The sequence below is a fragment of the Mustela putorius genome, unplaced genomic scaffold (assembly GCF_011764305.1).
Source record: "Mustela putorius furo isolate JIRA1106 unplaced genomic scaffold, ASM1176430v1.1 tig00537227_pilon_pilon_pilon, whole genome shotgun sequence".
Taxonomy (NCBI): domain Eukaryota; kingdom Metazoa; phylum Chordata; class Mammalia; order Carnivora; family Mustelidae; genus Mustela; species Mustela putorius.
The window spans coordinates 22,499,711-22,522,386 of NW_025422368.1; the positions used below are offsets into that span (position 1 = coordinate 22,499,711).

Consider the following 22,676-nt stretch of genomic DNA (forward strand, 5'->3'; position numbering starts at 1 on the left):
ATAATATTAGGAGCAGATTTTTCTTAGAGCAAAGTGGGAAATCTGCATGAACTTTTTAAACAGAACTTTGAATGCACTCCAATCTGGAACACATAATTATTTCATGCTGACTAAAATCAAGACGTAAATATGTGACTATACTCATAGATGTAATTACAAATTACAACTTGTGTTTCATCACTGCCATCTACTCAAAGATACTCTTTGTTGGATTTCTTAAAATGATGACTCCTTATTTCCCTAATTTAATGGAATCTTAGGAATAATGTAATACTGTGTCATTTCTAGGCAATTTATGGTACCTGGTGACACTTGTGGGAACTTGAGGAACCTTGCAAATGATGTTAAAATAAATTCACAAGCGCACACAAAAATATATTATATCCTCTTTTTCTAGGTATTTAATATTCTTTTTAGAAACAGGAGAATAGGAATAGTCTACACTGACTTCTGAATTCTTTCTTGGAAGTGTTACTGAAACTCATCATTTTATGAACACAGCTTGAATTATTTTTACATAAATGTGTAATAACTTAAGTTTGTCAGAAAGAAGCTCATTTGACACTTTCCTGTCCTTTAACTCTCTGCCTCTGAGACACTGCCTCAGATTTTCTGTGTACCTGGCATCCTTCCATCTAGAAAAAAATGTATCATTCATAAATTTGAAGTTTTCACTCATCTATATAAATTTTAAATAAGTCCAATTCTGGTACTGATCCCAGGTAATCCCACTACTTGCACTTCTATATTATTTAGAAAATACTTACTTATTCTTCTTTTATTTGAGGTCCCAAGCTAGTCATTTATCTATGTTAGAATTTGTTGTTCATTCCCCTGATAACTTTTTAAGAATCTTCCTCAAAATCTTGATCTGACCAAATTATCCTTACAAGAAAATAAACCTTTCCACAGTAAATTATCTTTCTGGGTATTTACTGAATCTCTATTAATCTTGGTTTCCAACAGCTCTCCAGATATAGAAATGCAGCACTCTAGGCTATAGTTTCCATTTTTGAAGCCCTTCCGCTGGATGGAAGCCATTATGGACATCTATCAAGAATGTTCTAGTATAGCACTACCACTGCTGTACAACCTTTTCTCCTTATCCTTTAGTAACCAAATAAAATTTTATTTCCTTTGTGAAGTTTTCTATGATTCACTTTATTCCTATCATCTTGCTTGCATGAATAAAACCAAGTATATTTGGGAATCAGTGACTAGGAATACTTTTCCTCAAAGTCCAGAGGGACAGAAAACTGGTTGGATGAGTTCAAAGAGACATTTTAAAATGAATAGGTAGAACAGTAGGAGAGTTTTTGTTCAACAGCCTTGAGCATCTTATTGCACAATAGCTTTGAATCTAGTTTGGACCCAGCTAAATGAATACAAATTTAATTACTTTTATAGATATTGGGCTATTTATGTATTCTATTTCTTCTTCAGTGAGCTTTGGTGGTTTGGGTCTCTTTAGGAGTTTGTCAATTTCATATAAATTCCTCATAATATACCTTTATTATCCTTTATATGCCAGTGCTAATGGAAACCAAATTAAGGATAGGCTCATTGAATGTGTAAAACACATAATCTAATCTGTTGGATCTGTAATTAGGTTCCCTTTTTCATTTGTAATATTGGTTATCAGTGTTTTCTCCCTTTCTTTTTCCTTGCTCAATCTGGATAAAGTCTTATCAGTATTTTTAATCTTTCAAAAGAAACCGTTTTAATTTCACTGATTTTTCTCTGTTGTTTTTCTGTTTACTCTTTCAGTCATTTCTGGTCTTATCTTCATTATTTCCTTCCTTCTGCTTATCTTGAGCTAAATTTGCTCTTCTTTTTCAGGTTTTTTAAAATCACTGACTTGAGACCTTTCTTCTCATCTAATATAAGCTATAATGTTATAAATTTGTCTATAAGCATTGCTTCGGTTTCATCCAACAAGTTTTTGTGCTGTATGTTCATTTTCACTCAGTTCAAAATATATTCCAATTTTTCTTGTGATTTCTTCTTTCACCCATAAATTATTTAGAATGTGTTGTTTAAATTCCAAATATGTGGGGATTTTCCAGACAATTTTTTACTGATTTATTGTTCAATTTCCACTCTCTATCTGGTACTGTGTTTGAAGTTGTGACTTTGATCTCACTGTCTGGGCTATGATTTGGGTCCCCACTAGGACTGATCCCTGAAATGTGCCCTCCAGCTTCATATACAATGCTTTTGCCCTTTGGTGGTACTCATGGGACTCATCTGGATATGTCTGACTCTATCTTCTACCTGATGTGATAGAGAGTTTTACTATCAGATTTACTGATAGGAAAACAACTACAGATCAATTAAAAATCTACCAAAGTACATTAAAAGTTTGACAGAATTTAGATTAGCAGTACAGAGAGAGTGAACTCCAGAAATAGTAACCGAGGAATAGGACACTGGATATGTATAATGGGGTTTTACTCAAACTTGAGAATTAACAGGACTGGTAAGATCAAGGTATAAAGGACTCTCAATTGTTAGTAAGACCCTTCTTTGAAATGACCCCACAATTCTTTCCAAATTATCTTCCCATTTATTTCCATTGGCTTCTCAGTACAGATATCAAATGATTATGTGAATTAAATATTCTATTTGATATGAGTCACAACAGAGAATATTTTCAGGTTCAATAGAGGTGTAACCCCTATTCTTCATCAATGACTATCATTATACCTGTCACTGGAAATTCCTCTAATATTGGTTACAATATAGACCAATCTATTTCCCAACATTTCAAAACTTAAATTCATGTCATTAATGTTAAAAATGTAAGTGTAATTACTTCTTTATTGAAAAAAGAATATACTAGAAAAAAATCTCAAATGAAGAGTACATGAAGAAAAACAACTGAAATATATAGGATCTAATGTCTATATCCCTTTCATATAAAGTCTTTAGACAGATATCTCACATAATGATGTGCCAAAAAACCAATTCATAAACACCTCTCTTAATTTGAAGAAAGTCATGACTGATATTCATGGTAGCCAGACCCTATAAAATATATTCTCTTGATGGCATGGAGCAATTTACCAACAATCAAGGGAAATGCTTAAAGAGGCAATTAACATGAGGATGTTATTTAATCTGATTACAGGCAAAGCTGGAGCTTACCTTAGGTTGGCCCCCTCTTTGCTTCCTAACTCATAATTCCCCTTCCAAGATAGTCTGGAAGAAGAGAAAATAGAACAGCTCTGACTAATAAATCAGGTTATATTACATGTACAAACAAAAAATGTAGCTTCCTAGCTCAATTTTATCTCTCTACTTGGAAAGAACAGGATCCTTACTCATTTTTGAAAGTAATATTTATTTTTAATACTGTGTATTTATTAATATAGATATAGTATTAACTGAATTTATAGGGTTTGAAGTAGCATAGTTCATGCCTGCAAAATTTGGTGGAAAGTAGTACAAAGATGCCAAGTATTATCATCAATATTTTTACGGTAATTGATTTTTTTTAATCAGCAAACTAATTTGTGATGCTGCTAAAGGTGACCAATCAATTTTCCTACTGTTTTAAGTTATTTGTCACTTTGGGAAATGAAAAATATTTGTCTTGTAAAAAATTAAAGCATGCAATTTGCTTTTTTGGATTAATTCTGTGACACTTTCTGGAATCACTAATTGAAAGAGGATTGACTAAATTTTGCTAAAAGTCTTTGGGTATCAGATTTTTAAAATGTTTTATAATCATAAATATATCCTACACATGCAATCAGATTCCAATCTATAATCAACATGACTTAGGGAACTTGGCTGAATCCAAAAAAAGACAGGCAAGCAGCAGGGAAAAAGAAAACAAATGGAAGGCTAGAGGGGAAGGTTTTAACTCTGAGAAAAGATTAAAAACCAGTCCAATAATCAAGACTTGTGATTATTTATAAACATAGCAGAGAGATTGAATATAAAAAAAAATTTGCTTCACTGGTACTACTGCTGTTCTAAGTAAAAATAAATACATCCTGGTTGAACCCAGGAAAACTGGATTTACTATTATTAACAACCTCACTAATGTGCTTTAGTCAACCTTTCTGCCGTCTAGAAAAATATGATAAATAAAAGTCAGATGATGGAGTTTGAATTGATCAGAAGCTTCAACATCAGACTTAACATTTTTGGGTCTTTGTTGTCATTTTGTTTTGTTTGGTCCCACTCTGCAATTCTTAACAGCTAGAATTCCATTTCAATCTCAGCAGGAATTAAAGAATAATGAACATAGTACCATCCCAGCTTTTATAATATAGCTGAAATATCCCTTAGAACAATGGCTGGGGAAGAAAACAATAAGAAAGTTTGTTTTGTTTGACAGTGACTGACAATAGTATTATTGCCTACACATGTCTGTCTATAAACACGACTGTACATTTTGCAGCTACTTCTCCCCAAGTATTATCTAGGTATGAAATTAGTTGGTCAACTTGATACCAGGGATACTGAAGAATCTGGCAAAGTGACCTAAATGTAGATTGTGAGTAAAATCGTGTTATCTATTACTGTAATTGATGCCAGTGCTCTGTTCTCATTAGGAAGAGCAGCCCTTGGGAAGGGACTCAATGTCCCCAGTGATCCTCATCCCCATGGGTCCTACTCTCGCCTTTTACCTGCCTTCACTCCACAAGCTCTATTGAGGTTCTGAACTCACAGGTTCTGCTGTCCACTTGCATAGAAAATGATATCACCACTGGTCCCAACTATTTGTCTCTGGGATACTTAACATCTGATATCTAGGGATTTACTAGTGTCTCTCTTTATCTAAAATAATTCTGGAAAATATTTTATTTTATTTCAGCTTTAAAAAATTCTTAACCCAAAAAATTAGGAGGAAAAAAATTAATTTAAAAAGCAAAACTTCGGGGCACCTGTGTGGCCCAGTGGGTTGGGCCTCTGCCTTCAGCTCAGGTCATGGTCTTGGGGTCCTGGGATTGAGCCCCACATCGGGCTCTCTGCTCGGCAGGAAGCCTGCTTCCCCCCTCTCTCTGCCTGCCTCTCTGCCTACTTGTGATCCCCCTCTCTCTCTCAAATAAATAAAAATAAAAATCTTTTAAAAATTAAAAAAATAAAAATAAAAAGCAAAACTTCAAATTTTTGTTCTACCTTTAACTCACTATGGACCTTGAGTAAATTACATCACTTTTAATTATTCAATCGACCAACATTTGCTGAGGAACTATTAAGTCAAACATGCTTAGAGAACAGATATGCAAAGAAAAATAGTAAATAATTTTTGTTCTCTAAGAGCTCACAATAGAAAAGTGAAGAGGGACATATAAACCAATGTTCACAAAGCTGGATGACACAAATCATGATAGAAGAAAATGAAGGAGTTCTTAGAGGGTCATCTCACCCAGACTGGGAAGGTCAGGGTAGACTTCTAGGAGGAAAAGAGTCTAAGGTGAGGCCTGATGGATGAGTAGGAGACAGCCAATCCAAGAAGGAAGAAGGGGAGATGGGGAGTGCAAAAGGTGGAAAGAGTGCAATGTTAATGGCCCTAAAAAGAAGAAAATATTATCCTGGCATGCTCTTTGACCCACCATGAAAAATTGTCAAGATATTATAAATGTCATTACTCAGCTCTTAAAGCCAAACTGTAGATAACAGTATGTCAATGAATTCAGCATAGAATAGTTAATAACATTAAATGTCAACATTATTTAAACATAGAAAAGAAAATTATCTCACCTATGACCTAGTAATTCCACTCCTAGGTACTTACATAAGACAAATGAAAACCTATGTCCAACAGAAAATTAGCAACTTTATTCATATTAGCTCAAACTGGAAATAACTCAAATGCCTATTAACAGTGAAACGGATAAACAAATTGTTTATAATTACACAATGCAATACTATTCAGTGATAAAAACAAACTATTGATACAGGCAACAACATAAATGAATCTCAGACACTATACTGAGAGAAAGTCAGACACACACAAAAAATAATACACAAAAGACAATACCGTGATTACATTTACATGAAATTCTAGAAAAAAATCTCTATGGTGAAAAAGATTGGATAAGTTTTTGCCTCTTGAAGGGTTAAGTGACTAACTAGGAAGGAGTACAGGGGAAATTTCTGGAGTGCTGAAAATAACAGAGATGTAGGGGTGCTTGTGTGATTCACCTCAAGTCATGATCCCAGGATCCTGGGATTGAGCCCCGCACTGGGCTTCCTGTTCAGCAGGAAGCCTGCTTCTCCCTTTCTCACTCCCCCTGCTTGTATTCCCTCTCTTGCTGTCTCTCTGTCAAATAAATAAATAAAAATCTTAAAAAAAAAAAAAAAGAAAAGAAAAGAATAGAGATGTGGCTTACATAGGTATATTCACTGATTAAAACTCATTAAATTGCAGTTTCCCTTTCAATGAGGGGTGGCGAAAGAATGAGAGGACCCTGTGCTCACCTCATCCCACAAATGCTACTGATGGCAGTCAAATCATCCTAAGAGCTTCAGAAGTTAACCAGGAGACTGGCAGAACAGGCTTCACAACTGAAGATTGAGAAGTCACACTGAGGAAAGTGGCAATTGCAGACATGTGGTTTGGAAGAGAGACAGATCGTGGTCCCTGGGGTGGGGGAAGAAGCCAAGATCACAGAGAGGGGCAAGGGATGGGCTGGCACATGGTGGAGTGTGTGGGGAAGACAGGTCCACATAGCAATTGGCTGGGAAAGCAAGAGGGGCCTAATTTTACAACTTCTTGCAAGGAGCAAGTAGGGCTTAAACCCTAGAGTTTTAAGGGTCAGCAGGCTTGGCTGAGATAGAGCCCTGAGGGCATTGCACTATTCCTGGAGAGAAGGCAGAGCAAGCAGCCCACAGATGTACAGCCATACAGTGTGGAAACAGCAATCTGAATAGCACCTAAGGCACAGTGGGAAGCTTATTTTACTCTCTTCAGAGCATGTCTCAGAGAGGCAACAATCACTGAGAGACTGCTCTGGGAACAAAGGAATTAGAAGGCGCCATTTCCCTCTCCTGCCACCAGCATAAGCACAGGGCCACCTGTGGCAACCAGCTCAGCACTGACACTCGCTACTCAACTTGCTTACACTACTCTCTCCCCCAACTCCAGCAAAACTGCCCTTCACAGGGCACCTGGGTGGCTCAGTGGGTTAAGCCTCTGCCTTCCGCTCAGGTCATGATCCCCGGGGCCTGGAATCGAGCCCCACATCGGGCTCTCTGCGCTGCAGGGAGCCTGCTTCCTCCTCTCTCTCTGCCTGCCTCTCTGCCTACTTGTGATCTCTGTCAGATAAATAAAGAAAAAATCTTAAAAAAAAAAAAAAACTGCCCTTCCCAGTCGCACTTGCTTCAGTCCAATCATAGTGAGTGCCTACCCCCTAAAGATGACCCCTTTCAACACTGCATCTCATGACCCAGGAATTTTGTAGGGCCACAGTTCCAGCAGCAGCAACAACAGATCTCACTTCACAAGCAGAACAGAGCACACCTAGTTAAATGTGCCACATTCAGGTCAAACTAAACACTGCCCACAACAGGCAAAGAGCGTCCTTGCAGATGACCAGGTTGAAGGATAAAGTGGCCAAGATGAAATAGCAGAGCATATGAAGCACACATTGAAAACACTCCCTGAAGTGCTAAGCCCTGCGAAATAGGGAACACTACAGGACCTCTATTTCATATGGCCCTTACCCTTGAGAACAGAAGATGTAGTTGACTTTCCTAACATAGAGAAACAAGCACAGAGACTTAGACAAAATGAGAAGACAGAGCAATTTGTCCCAAATGAAAAAAAGGACAAGGCCACAGCCAGAGATCTAAGCAAAATAGTAACATACCTGATGGAGTATTTAAAGCAATGATTATAAGGATACTCACTGGACTTGAGAAAAGAGTGGAAGACATCAGTGAGACCCTTACTACAATGATAAAAAAGAACCAATCAGAGATGAAGAGTACATTACATGAGATTAGAAGCACATCTGATGCAATGAAAAGTTGGCTGGAAGAAGAAGAGGAATGATTTAATGACCTAGAAGACTGAGTAATGGAAAGTAATAAAGATGAATAAAAGAAAGAAAAAAGAATTATGCAAAATGAGAATACACACTTAAGGAACTTAGTGACTCCATCAAATGTAATAACACTAATATTATAGGAGTCTCAGAAGAAGGAGAGAGAAGGGGGAGCAGAAAATTTACTTGAAGAAGTAATAGTTGAAAACTTCCCTGATCTGGGAACAGAAACAGATATCCAGATCCAGTAGGCACAGAGAATCCCCAATAAAATCAATAAAAGCAGACCCACACCAAGGCATATTACAATTAAAATGGCAAAATATAGTCATAAAGAAAAACTTTTAAAAGCAGCAAGGTAGAGGAAGACAGTTACAGATAAGCAAGGGAAACCCCATAAGGTTGTCAGGAGATATTTTTTGGCAGAAACTTGTCAGGCCAGAACAGAGTGGCATGATAGATTCAAAGTGCTGAATGGGAAAAATCTGCAACCAAGAGTACTCTATCCAGCAAGACTATCATTCAGGGGACACCTGGGTGATTCAGTGGGTTAAACCTCTGCCTTGGGCTCAGGTCATGGTCTCAGGGTCCTGGGATCAAGTCCCACATCAGGCTCTCTGCTCAGCAGGGAGCCTGCTTCCCCCTCTCCCTCTGCCTGCCTCTCTGCTTACTTGTGATCTCTCTCTCTGTGTCAAATAAATAAATAAATAAAATCTTTAAAAAAATTAAAAAGACTATCATTCAGAATAGAAGAGATACAGAGTTTTCCAGACAAACAAAACCTAAAGGAGTTATGATCATTAAACAAGACCAGCAAGAAATATTGAAGGGGACTCTGAGTGGAAAGGAAAGACCAAAAGTGACAGTATGAGGTAGTAAACACAAAAGCAGTAAAAACGAGTGCTTTTGGGGGCACCTGGGTGGCTCAGTGGGTTAAAGCCTCTGCCTTCGGCTCAGGTCATGATCCCGGGATCCTGGGATCGAGCCCTCCATCAGGCTCTCTGCTCAGCAGGGAGCCTGCTTCCTCCTCTCTCTCTCTGCCTGCCTCTCTGCCTACTTGTGATCTCTATCTGTCAAATGAATAAATAAAATCTTAAAAAAAAAAAAACGAGTGCTTTTGCAAAATATCAGTCAAGGAACTCACAAAATCATAGGATGTAAAATATGAACCCATATACCTAATAGGTGGGGAGAAGAATAAAGAATGGGCTTGAACTTAAGTGAACATCAATTTTAAATAGAGTGCCATATGTAGAAGATGTTATATACAAATCTAAAGGTAATCACAAATCAAAACCACTAATAAATATGTAAAAAATAAAGAGAAAGGAATCCAAATATATCACTAAAGAAAAATAGCAAACCGTGAAAGAAAGAAAATGTCAGAGAAAATCTTCAGAGACAATCACAAAATAGGTAACAAAAAGGCAATAAATACATAGCTATCAATAATTACTTTGAATGTAAATGTATTAAATCCTCCAATAAAAAGACATAGTGTGACAGAATGGATTAAAAAAAACCCAAAACACCTATCTATAGACTGCCCACAGAAGACTCATTATAGACCAAAAGACACCTGAAGATTGAAGTAAGGGGATAGAGAAACATCATACAAATGGATGTCAAAAGAAAGCCAGAGTCATAATACTTAATATTGGGCTAAATAAGTTTTAAAACAAAGACTATAACAAGACAAAGAAGGACACTATATAATCATAAAAGTGAAAATCCAACAAGAAGATGTAATAATTGTAAATATTTATGCACCCAACATGGGAACACTTAAATACACAAGACAGTTAATAACTAACATAAAGGAACTAAGTGATAATAATACAAAAATAGTAGGGGACTTTAACACTCCAGGTACATCCACAGAAACATCATCTAAATAGAAAATCAACAAGTAATAGCAGGTTTGAATGACACACTGGATCTGATGGATTTAATACATATATTCAGAACATTCCATCCTAAAGCCGCAGAATACACATTGTTTTGCAAGTGCACATGGGACATTCTCCAAAGTAGATTACCTTTTAGGCCACAAAACAAGCCTCAACAAATTCAGAAGACCGAAGGCATACCATGCATCTTTTCTGACCAAAAATGTTTGAAATTAGAAGTGAACCAGAGGAAAGAATCCAGAAAGACCAGAAATACGTGGAGGTTAAATAGCATGCTACTAGACAATGAATGGCTTAACCAGGAAATAAAACAAGAAATTAAAAAAATACATGGAAACAAATGAAAATGAAAACACAATGGTCCAAAACATTTGGGATGCAGAAAAAGCAGTTCTACAAGGAAAGTTTACAGCAATACAGTCCTACCTCAAGGAGCAAGAAGTATCTCAAATAAACAACCTAACCTTACATTTAAAGGAACTAGAAAAAGAACAAATGAAGCCTAAAGTCAGTAGAAGGAAGAAAATAATAAAGGTTAGAGCAGAAATAAATGATGTAGAAACTAAAAAACAATAGAACAGATCAATGAAATCTGGAACTGGTTCTCTGAAAGGAGCACTAAATTTGATAAACCTCTAGCCAGATTTACCATATAAACAAAATCTAAAAGAAGGAATAATAAACAACACCACAGAAATACAATTATGAGAACATTATGAAAAACTTTATGCCAAAAGATTGAACAACCTAGAAGAAATGGATAAATTCCTAGAAACATATAACCTACCAAGGCAGAAAGAGGAAGAAATAGAAATTTTGAAAAGTCTGATTACCAGCAAAGAAATTGAATTGGCAATCAAAAAAGTCCCAACAAACAAAAGCTCAGGACCAGATGGCTTCACAGGCAAATTCTACAAAACATTTAAAGAAAAGTTAATACTTATTCTTCTCAAACTATTTCAAAATATAGAAAAGAAAGGAAAATATCCAAACTCATTCTAGAGGCCAGGATAACCCTGATACCGAAACCAGATAAAGATACCACAAAAGAGAGAATTGCAGCCAATTTTTCTGATGAACACAGATGCAAAAATCCTCAACAATATACTAGTAGACCAAATCCAATAATACATTTAAAAATAATTCACTATAATAAGTATTATTTATTCCTGATTTGAAAAGGTGGTTCAATATTTGCAAATCAATCAACATGATACATCACATCAATAAGAAAAAAGATAAGAACCATATGATCATTTCAATAGACACAGAAAAAGCATTTGATAAATTACAACATCCATTCATGTTAAAAAAAAAAAAAAAAACTTCAACAAAGTAGGTTTAGAGGGAATATGCCTCAACATAGTAAAGGCTATATATGAAAAATTCACAGCTAACATCATCCATAAGGGGCAAAAATCAGAACTTTCCCCCTAAGGTCAGGAACAAGACAAGGATTTCCACTCTCATTGCTTTTATTCAACACAGTACTGGAAGTCCTAGCCACAGCAATGAAACAACAACAAAAACAACAACAACAAAGCATAAAGCATCCCAATCAGCGGGGAAGAAGTAAAAGTTTCACTATTTGCAGATGACATGATATTCTATATAGAAAACCTGAAAGAACTCCACCAAAAAACAAACAAACAAAAACGCCCTAGAATTGATAAATGAATTCAATGAGGGGACAGAGAAAGGATACAAAATCAATGTGCAGAAATCTGTCGCTTTTCTATACACTAATAATGAAGCAGCAGAAAGACAAATTAAGAAAATGATCTCTTTACAACTATACCAAAAATTATCAGATACCTAGGAATAAACTTAAACCAAACAAGTGAAAGAACTATATTTTGAAAACTGTAAAATACTGAGGAAAGAAATTGAAGACAACACAAAGAAATGGAAAAACATTCTATGCTCATGAACTGGAAAAACAGTATTATTAAAATGTCTATACAATCCAAAGCAATCTACACATTTAATGCAATCCCTATCAAAATACCAATAGTATTTTTCACAGAACAAGAACAAATAATCCAAAAATTTATATGGAACCACAAAAGACTGAATAGCCAGAGCAACCCTGAAAAAGAAAAGCAGAGCTGGAAGCATCACAATTCTGGATGTCAAGTTATATTACAAAGATGCAGTCATCAAATTAGCATGGTACTGGTATGAAAATAAACACACAGATAAATAGAACAGAATAGAAAATCCAGAAAAAAACCCCCAAAACTATGTGGTCAATTAATCTTTGAAAAAGCAAGAAAGAATATTCAACAGGAAAAAGACAGTGTCTTCAACAAATGGTGTTCACAAAACTGGATAGCAATATGCAGAAGAAACTGGACATTTCTTATGCCATACAAAAAAATAAGCTCAAAATGGATTAAATACCTAAATATGAGAACTGAAACCATCAAAATCCTACAAGAGAGCACAGGCAGTAACTTCTCTGATATGCACCATAGCAACTTTTTTCTAGATAGGTCCCAAGGCAAGAAAAACAAAAGCAAAAATAAACTATTGGGACTAAATCAAAATAAAAAGTTCTTGCATAGCAAATAAAACAATTGGTAGAACTAAAAGACAACTTATGGAAAAGGAGACAATACCTGCAAATGACATATCCAATAAAGGTTAGTATCCAAAATATATAGAACTTATAAAACTCAATACCCCCAAAATAATAATCCAATTAAAAAGATGGGCAGAAGACATCAACAAACAGTTCTCCAAAAACACATCCAGATGGCCAACAAACAAATAAAACTGGCCACAAGAATCATGATCATTTACCATTAGGGAAATGCAAGCCAAAACTATAATGCCATATCATCTCACACTTGTCAACATGGCTAAAATCTATAGTATAAAGAAACAGCAGGTGTTGGTGAGGATGTGGAGAAAAAGCAACCCTCATGCACTAAATTGGTAAGAATGCAAACTGGTACAGTCACTGTGGAAAAACAGTATGGAGGTTCCTCAAAGTTAAAAATAGAACTACTCTAAGATCCAGCAATTGCACTATTGGGTATTTACCCAAAGGATACAAAAACCAGATACACCCTGATATTTATGGCAACAGTATTTACAATAGTCAAGATATGGAAGCAGATTACATGTCCCTCAACTGATGAATGGATAAAGTGTATATACATACACTTTATAATATATATATATAATATATATAATATAATATATATTATATATATAATAGAATATTACTCAGCCATAAAAAAGAATGAAATCTTTCCATGTCTAAGGATGTGGATGGACGTAGAGGAATAAGTCAGTCAAAGACAGACAAATACCATATGTTTCACTCACATGTGGAATTTAAAAAACAAAACAAATGAGCATAGAGAGAAAAAAAAAAGAGAGAGAGAAAGAGAGAGACAAACCAAGAAACAGTCTCTTAATTACAGAGAACGAACTAATGGCTACAGGAAGGGAAGTCTGTAGGGGAATTAGGTGATGGGAATTAAGGAGGGCTTCTGTCTTGATGAGACAGGTGATGTATGGAATTGTTGAATCACTATATCGTACAGCTGAAGCTATTATAAGACTATATGTTAAATAACTGGAATTAAAATAAAAACTTTTTTAAAAAGAATAAGCAACAAACCAAAATTCATTGAATTGCACCCTCAAGATTTGTGGCTTTCATTCCATATTTTTTATTTAAAAACTGAAAACCAGCATAAACTTTAATAGTAAGTTTGGTTTTTTTTGTTTGTTTTTTCCCCCCAGCAGTATAAGTTAGTCATTCTGAGGCTACTTCCTATGTTCTAGGCTTCAGCAAAAGTCTAGGGTTTTGAAAATAACAGGAGCCAGGTTTCTCACTGTTAAGGACTGGGTAATACAGAAAGAAAGAAAACTATAACTGTGCTATCCAATATGGTAGGTATTAGTTACATGTGGCTTTTGAACACTTAAAAATGGCTAGCCCAAATTAAGGATGTGCTGTCAACATTAAATGCACCCTAGATTAGGAAGTTAGTACAAAAAATGTAAAATACCTTATTAATAACTTTTTATGTTGATTATATGTCGATATGGTAAAATTTGTTGATATATTGGTTTAAATAGTACATTTATTAAAATCAACTTTAGCTGTTTCTTTTTACTTTTATAACACAGCAACTAGAAAGTTTGTGGTTATATGTGGCTCATATTTGTATCTACTGGGCAGTGCTGAAATATATTGTAGCTTGTGGTGCTGGACTGGAATTGGAGCTATTATATTCTAATATGTGAACTTGTCTATTGAGCCTTATTTTTTTCTTCTCTGACAGGACCAGGAAACAATGATATACCAGTATCAATAAACATACCTTCTCCATTAAAAGGAAATAGGATTGCTTAGAGAAATGGCTAAATTGAGGGCTAGGGCAGAAAAAGTACAGGATGAGCCTGGAACAGCTTATTTTACAAGAAAGTACAGGATTGCTATAAAAATGATGGGCTATATCAAAATGACACCAAAGAATCACTGGGGCTCCCAGTAGCCAAATCTAGGATAAAATGATGATAGCAATGGATTATAACCTATTGAATAAAAATCCATGAGTCCATATCCATTCCAACTAAATAAAAACATATATATATACATACTTCCTTATAGTAGAATGCAAATTAACACATATGGAAAAATATGATGGAGGTAAAAAAATTATCAATGGACAATAAAACCAGTGGGTAAAATTCAGTTTATTGTGATAATTTTTTTCAATTGCAAAGCTATTAAATTACTCTTCTAAACTAAAGAAATCTTCCTCTTCACAAGTAATATATGGAGATACTTTGAAACTAGGTAAATAATACTGGTTCTCATCAAGCTACTGTGATTTCAAGCCCCCAAATTTTAAAGCCAATTATATGCCAATTGCTATACAATTGAAAATAAGAGGCTCAGTGAACTTATTAATTGATTTTTCTGTCTAATTGTTTTAAGATAGCCTCTTTTCAAAAGATTTGAGTTGCTTACAACTGAGGACACACAGACTATTCAAAATGGAATATAAAGATTTTTCATGTTAGATCTGTGGCAAGTTTGGCTGTGAAGAGGAAGTTGCCTGCTTTCCAGGGTTTTCTAAAAAAGCAAAAAAATATTCATAGAATTGAAAACCAAAAATCTAGTAGTTGACTCCAAAGGAGCTTAAAAGGACAAAAGCTTCTTAATGAAAGGGTTAAGTGCTATCATAAGGATTGCAGGTAGGAGTGCGGGAATAAAATTTGAATAAATAAGCTGGGAAGAAAAACTGGCAGAGACTAGAAATCTTTGAACTTCAAATTAACATTCACCTTTAGGATCAAAAGAATCCCAAATCCTTCACTGTCCAAAACTTTTTGGCCTTCACGGAAACCCTTCATAAAGACTGAAGAAATTTATTTCACAGGTTCCCTAACACTTAGAGGACCAAGCAACAAGTCATTCTGATCTTTTGGTAAACATGACATCATCTGCCACAAAAACATAATCTTCAGACTTATTTGATTATCAAGGCTTTCAGAATTGCAAATAATTTACTGTGTTCTTTACAGTACGTTTGCTGCATGTATTGAAGAGGAGATACGACATTGTGTGTGTGTGTGTGTGTGTGTGTGTGTGCATGTTTGTGTGTGGCCATGGGGGCATGAGGTGAAAGTTTGAATAGACCAATCCTACTCTTTCGTTTCTTTTTTCCTTTCTGAGGTTATCCAAATGTTGATTTGAGCCATTTGCCTAAGGAAAGACTAATAGACATAGGTGTATAAAAAATGCGTGTGTGTGTGGAAAATAGTAAGATTGCCTGTAGACAGAACAGCATGAAAGCCTTTTGTTGAAATCAGCTGAAGGTATCTACAGTGACTATTTAAAAAATATGATTACCTTTTAATTCTGACACAGCTCAAAACATTATAAGAGATAAAAGAAAGTTCAGACCAAGTTGGAAAAGGAAATGATGTAAATTAAACATGCCAACTCTGAGCACTGTCAGAGTTGCTGTGGTAGTTTCAAACCCGCATTGAGCATCCTGGCAGCCAGGACAATGAGCGCACATGAAGCTTTGTTACTGGAATAAAGAAATATCCTAGTTTCTCTGAAAAGGATCTCTTTGATTTAAAATTTAAAGAATATTTCTCATGTGAAGAAATGAATGATACATACTATAATATAGTATAGGTTATCTTCAATTGGATTTCTATTGCTACTATCAAATGACTGTCAATGGCATATGACACTTAACATATTGCTCAGAAGGCTCAGAACACCCTAGAAGGGCTAAGGTAAGTTCACCAAGCATCCAGCCTTCCTGTGCTCTAGGAAGAACACATTATGCTAAGTTACATTTAAGTGAATATGTTTTTTCCAATTGATTATGTCATGCCATGTAAACATAGTCAATGGAATGAAAGTTCATTGATTAGTTTGTTGCAGGAACATAGACACAAAGGCTCTGAAAGTTGGAGAGATTTTTAAAAATCTCTTCTTAGTACAGTAATAAATTAGAGCAACTAATGTCATAAAAGTCACCTCTGATCATCCGTATAGGAACTGGGCTGGTACACCATGACGGACAGTTGGGTCACTCTCTCACAAGTCCATTTGCTCCACTGTTGGAGATGGTGCTTTTTAATATAACGCTGAAAACTCCTGGACTGTAATTCCTACCATCTTTTAAAGTCTGTCCTCCAGATCAACAGAGCAACCCTTCAAATAACAAAGGACACTTTTGATTTGCCACTTCTGCCTCACCATCCCTAAGCTAAACATTTTTAGTTTATGCTATTTGACCATAAAAAATGTTGATAATATTACTTAAAAGTCATGTAACACCTTAGACTTTTCTCAGAGCTTTGTATACATGATCTCATTTTACCTTTATGATATATCTCCAAATGCTCTACAACCGGTATCTCACATATAAGAAAACCAGCTTGCCCAAAGATTATACCACTGGTTTATGCCAGAATATAAATTAGAATTGTGATCTCTTCACATTCTTCCTATCTCTGAATTTAAATTTCTGAACTTAAATGAGCATTTATATAGACTGAACACTCATTAAGCACAGTAAATACTTAAGACAATAAAAATTCTGAAGTCATTTTACTAATATTAAGAAAATAATTAGCATGATACATTTATGGTAATTAATACTTAAAAAGTTACAAAATTTTTCCAAGTGGCAAGACTTTTATATGTGTATTTAGAACTTCGAGAAGATATATTAAGTATTTCTCTTCTGTTTCCAGCTAAAAATTTTGACCAACTATAGGTTTGAGTTCAGCTTAAATTTTCTGATCTATACTTCAGTCAGCTCAGATACTGTTTTCCTGCTGGTCTTTGAATATTCATCTTCATCCACTCATATTTGTTGAGTTCCTGGGCATCTGCTGGTTCTTCCTCTGTATTCTCAGCAAGGAATGTCAGAATTCAAACATTTTCCCTTAAACAGCAACAACAAAAACTCAAGGCACACATAAAACTTCACCTGTTGGCATAAAATCCTTGAGGCCTCAGAACTGAATAGAAGGCACTCAATTTAAATACACAGAAGCAGCAGTTGTTAATGGATATAAAGTATCAGCTTTAATTAAAATGTGCCTCCAATGGCATTTCAACAAAGTCAGAGTTAAAGAAATTTCACTGTGCCAAGGAGGTGCTCTACTGAGCCCAAGTATATTGACAAATGGAGGGCCCTCCATGAGGGACACCCGGTAGATGAAGTGTGTACCAACGACAGAGCTCGGAGTGCGATAGAACATTGTTGAGACAGGGCAGGGGCAGGACTAGTGAGGCTCTCCACCTCTGTGGGAAATGGAGTGCAAGCCTTGGATGATGCAATAAGCGGGGACTCATAGAAGACTGGACTACTGGAAATATCAGCCTGACTACACAGTCTGTTTGAGTAGAATGATCCTGCTTTTTAGTTTCTTATTTCCTTTCTGAATGTCCATTTGAGCCATTTACCCAAGGGACAAACTAACAGACATAGATATATAGAAAAGATAAACTAGCAATTATGCCCTCTGGATACAAAAAGGTCAATCATCAAAGAGGAGCAGACTGGGAAGCCATGTAAAAAATCAAGGTCAACCAGCTTCTCCTTGAGACCCAGCCACTAGCCAGGCCCAACTCCAATTTTTTAGTTTTGCAGGCAATGACCAGTTGTTGAGCACCAGCGATTCAAGTTCCCATGTTACAGAAATACGTATGTGGTTCCATCATCTTACATCTTGTTGGGATTCTTAGGAAAGAATAACATTCCCTATACCCAGTCTTTGTTGTGTTTTTCTTTCTAGAAGCAATGGAATCATTGGCAGGAAGCAGGCTGTAGAGTTAAACAGTCTACTTTTTTTTTTTTTAAAGATTTTATTTGTTTATTTGACAAACAGAGATCACAGTAGACAGAGAGGCAGGCAGAGAGAGAGAGGGAAGCAGGCTCCCTGCTGAACAGAAAGCTCAATGCGGGACTCGATCCCAGGACCCTGAGATCATGACCTGAGCCAAAGGCAGTGGCTTAACCCACTGAGCCACCCAGGCACCCAACAGTCTACTTTTAACCTAGGTTCTCCCACCCTTAAGGAGGAGGCTCTGTCTGGATTCTGATGTTTTCTTTTATTTAGAGAGACCTCAGCTGATACAACACTCCTGGCCTCTTCACCCCTTTACCACTCTGACTCAGGGAATGAGGAGCAAATTATTTGATTGGTAGATTTCAGAAGAGTTAGTAGGGTTTGCAGAGCTCAACCGTAGCCAGTCTCTCCTTCCTTGCACGTACTTATGTCTTCTCTTCCATGCTGGAAGTTTTATAAGGGGAGGCCCCACAGAGGAGATGTGTCCATCTGGCCTGGACTGATGGATAAGTCTGCCTATTTCTGAGCTGCATTGTTAGGAAACCCACAGTTGCTGTGCTGCTAAGCCACATTATCCCTTCTAGCCTTAATCAGTAAGAAGTATGGTATTCTGATCTCCATCTGTCCTATTCCTTGTCTATCTTATAAGTGGCTTACAACTCAGAACTACTTTTTAACTATGTTGACCTAGAAAATTATTTAGCTATACTTGTCATTATCCATTCATATTTGTCAAGTTCTTTTAGTATCTTCTGGTTCCTCTTTGGATGTTATCATTATTTTATTAACCTGGCAGGACTGTGAATGTAAAGTGCCTAGCGCAAAGCTTTGCATTCAATTAAAGTTTGCCTTCCCTTGTTATTATTTTGAGTTAATCATCCCTCATTTTTAAAATTCTATTTTCCCTTTAACTTTCTCCAATAAATTATCTTCTATCTCTCCTCAGTCTTCAACAATTTCTTATTAAACCTTTCTGTCACCCTAAATCAACCTGAATTTTGTTCTTAAAATCCCAGGACCAGCCCCATCAACATCTTCTGGAATTTTCTTGGACATGGAAACTCTCAGGCCCCATCTCAAACTTAACTGAATCAGAAACTCTGGGGGTGGGGCCCAGCAAGTTGTGCTTTAACAAGCTGTCCAGATGATTCTGAGGCACATTCAAGTTTAAGAACCAGATATTACTCCATTTCTGCTCAGTTCCATGGCTTGTCTCTGTCTGGTTACTTCTCTTTTTTGCTTTAATCTCCTTTGCAATTACCAACTAACCATTTTGTTTGATTAACATTATCAATTGTTTCATACCTGAAAGCCCCCATCACCATCCAAAAAGGGAAACAGAAGTTAATGATTGTCCTTAAATGATTTAAAAGAAGTATCTACAAGTCTCTTACACATATTTTTTGTTCATTCCTAATTATTTTATCTGATTTATTGAAAAGCCAGGCAACTCAGTATGTTTTAATTTAGTTTACCAGGTGTTCATTTTCACAGCCATTGTATAACATAAACCCACTCACAAATCTGTAAATCTTTGCTCTGTGTTTTGTCTTTAATAGGTAAACAGAAAAATCTTGTATCACAGGAAACTACAGGTAGCACTGAAAAAAAAAATTGGTTTTCACATTACTGGTTTCCCAACAATGTGAAAAGCATCAAGCAATTCAATTATCCTAAAATTGCCATCCAATTTATTTCTCTGTGGGAGAGCTAGTATTCTTACTTCATGAAGACCAGGAAATTATCTGCTTTTTGGAATATGTGAGTCTTTTCCTTCCTATTTTTGCTGAATCTCTGAAAGAATATTTAGGGGCAGCAGAGATGGGGGAAGGGTAGGGACCAGGGGGAAAGGGAAGAGGTAAAATGGGAGCTGACAAAAAAGGTGTTTTTCATTTCAAATAACCCCAAATATCACTATTTGTTAAATATACTTTGAAATTATCCTTTCACAAATTTAACCTAATGCTTAGGTCCTTCAAGTAATTGATTGGTTCAGGTAATTATTAATTTCCCTCCCAGCAGTCCAAATGCTAATGCAATTAGTTTTCACTCAACAAAATCTGTAGACATGCATGATTTTTATAATAAATTAGTACTAATGTGTAACATTTTGAGGAAATGTCATTCTCCTGCCATTCATTATGAGACATTCTGGGGGAAGCAAGTCATTCACTTAAACTGTAATGAAAAGCATTTAGTATTTATTAGTGTGTAGGAGGCTTTTCTCAAGGGAGTATTTCACAGCTATTATTCATTCAATCTCGGTTTCCCTAGGAGGGAGGGAAAGAGCCCACCGATCCAAAGTCAATGAGTTAAGTCATTGTTCAGCTCCATTCCAAAGGACTACTCTGTTTCAACCCCAGGTTCAAGTTAAGATTCTGTGGCTAGGGATTTTCTTTGTGATCTAGTCCCATTGGCAACAGCTCAGACATCACTTGTCTGTTCTCTGATCACCTTCCTTGGAGGGCCCTGAGATGTACCCATGGAACAAGAAACCTTCATAAGGAACAAGGGCCTTCCTAGGTAGCAGACATTCCTAGAGTTCCATCTTCAGATTTCTTCTGAGATCCCCACAGTACCCACAACGGCCAGATGTTCTTATTTTCAGTACTCCAAGATCTTCTCAGTTTACTTATTCTTTCGGACATATCTATTCTTACCAGCTCATATTGAACTCACTCCATTGCTTGGCTTCCAGGAGGCATACCATGCACTAACTGTGCCTTCCTTGCTTCTGTCAAGGATTCTGATTCCTTCCTCTCCCAAATGGTCAAAAGTGATCTTCCACCAGGTGCTTTCTCTAGGCCTCTTTAATCTCTTCCTTGACTTCATCAACTTCCACATTTTAAACTATTGCTTCTTCTGGATCGTTCCCAAAATCTAAATTCCAACTGCCACTGGACATTTCTACCTTGGATCTTTTAGACATAGGGTTGAAAACTATTTTCAATAAGGTTAGATAGTAAATATGTCAGTCTCTGCAGGCCATTTGGTCTCTGTTATGACTACTAAACTCTGCTGTTGTAATATGAAAGCATCCACAACACATAAATGAATATGACTCTGTTTCAATAAAACTGTTTATGGACACTGATATTTGAATTTCATATAATTTAATGTTTTAAAAAATGTTAGTCTTTGGTTTTAAAAAATTTAAAAATGGAAAAATCATTCTCCACTCTTAAAAAGACAGGCAGTAGGCTGGATTTGGCCCTCTGGCTGTAGTTTCACCAAACTCTTTTTTTTTTTTTTTTTAAAGATTTTATTTATTTGACAGAGAGAGAGGAGAGAGATCACAAGTAGGCAGTGAGAGGAAGGGAAGCAGGCTCCCTGCCCAGCAGAGAGCCCGATGTGGGGCTCGATCCCAGGACCCTGGGATCATGACCTGAGCTGAAGGCAGAGGCCTTAACCCACTGAGCCACCCAGGCGCCCCGGTGACCTCTGTTTTAGATGTATTCCCATCTAGTCACATATTCCTAGGCACATAATCCTCAGTCATTTACTACTCCTTCCCATTATGATGGTGTTTTCTCTTTAAGCTCGTCTTTACTTTTATTTGAAAATAAAGAGTTGTATGCCATGTAATATCCTTTAGGTACAGACTCCCTTCAGGAGAACAAGCATGGATACAGCATTCTTATTTCAGAAAAGGAAGTTGAGGCCCAGCTTGGATTGTCATTGAGTTAAGTAGTACTAAAACCACCATCAGAACTCAATTCTCCAGACTTTTTGGACCACACCTCTACATAAATTGTCACATAGCAGTCAATTGCCTATAATGTGTGGCTTATATCTTTCAATACAGAAAGAAATAGAAAACTTCTCAAGGTTCTTTTCAGATCTCTAATCCATACTATATTACACCCTGCTCCTCCATAAGCATGTTCTTTCTTTTTCTTTTTTTTTTTGGTCATTCTGATGGCTCATTATGATGCTTCTACCCAGCTGAGTCAGGCAGGAACTGGTTAGAAGAGGGACAAAAATGTTTACTAAGCAATATTCCACCAATGTCAGTGTAAGTTGAAGTAGAAAACTTCGTAAGTGAAGATCTAGATAACAACTAACATTATTTTGGTACCAGCAGAAAGAGTTAAAGCTCAGTATTGTATTAAAAAACAAAACAAAACAAAACAAAAAACCCCAAGATGCATTTGCTATTATTAGGAACAGAGAAAAGATGATGTTCCTATGGCTAATGCCTATTTTATCCTCTTCCATGTATTTTCCCAGAACTCACTTGGGATTCTGATATCTACTAAGAATATTATAATATTTACTAAGTTTTTACAAGTTTCATGAGATTTTAGATTCTTCTGTAAGAAGAATCTACCTCTTCAATTTTAGGATTGAAAGAAATGAATTCACCTTTAACATCACTTAGAGGCCACGTACTTGTTTTTTTAGCCAT

The 22,676-nt window shown here is 36.1% G+C and overlaps 1 protein-coding gene across 9 annotated transcripts in view; it reads right to left on the minus strand.

The window, feature by feature from the left end:
* LMNTD1 (lamin tail domain containing 1) overlaps positions 1 to 22,676 on the minus strand; it is a 492,088-nt gene that overhangs the window by 456,160 nt on the left and 13,252 nt on the right. For 7 of the 9 annotated variants that reach the window (XM_045073011.1, XM_045073017.1, XM_045073012.1 and 4 more), the window contains exon 2: positions 3,148 to 3,201. The exons of the other annotated variants lie outside the window; for them this stretch is intronic. The gene's annotated coding sequence lies outside the window, so the exon portion shown is untranslated. The remainder of the gene's footprint in view (positions 1 to 3,147; positions 3,202 to 22,676) is intronic. 9 annotated transcript variants of the gene reach the window in all.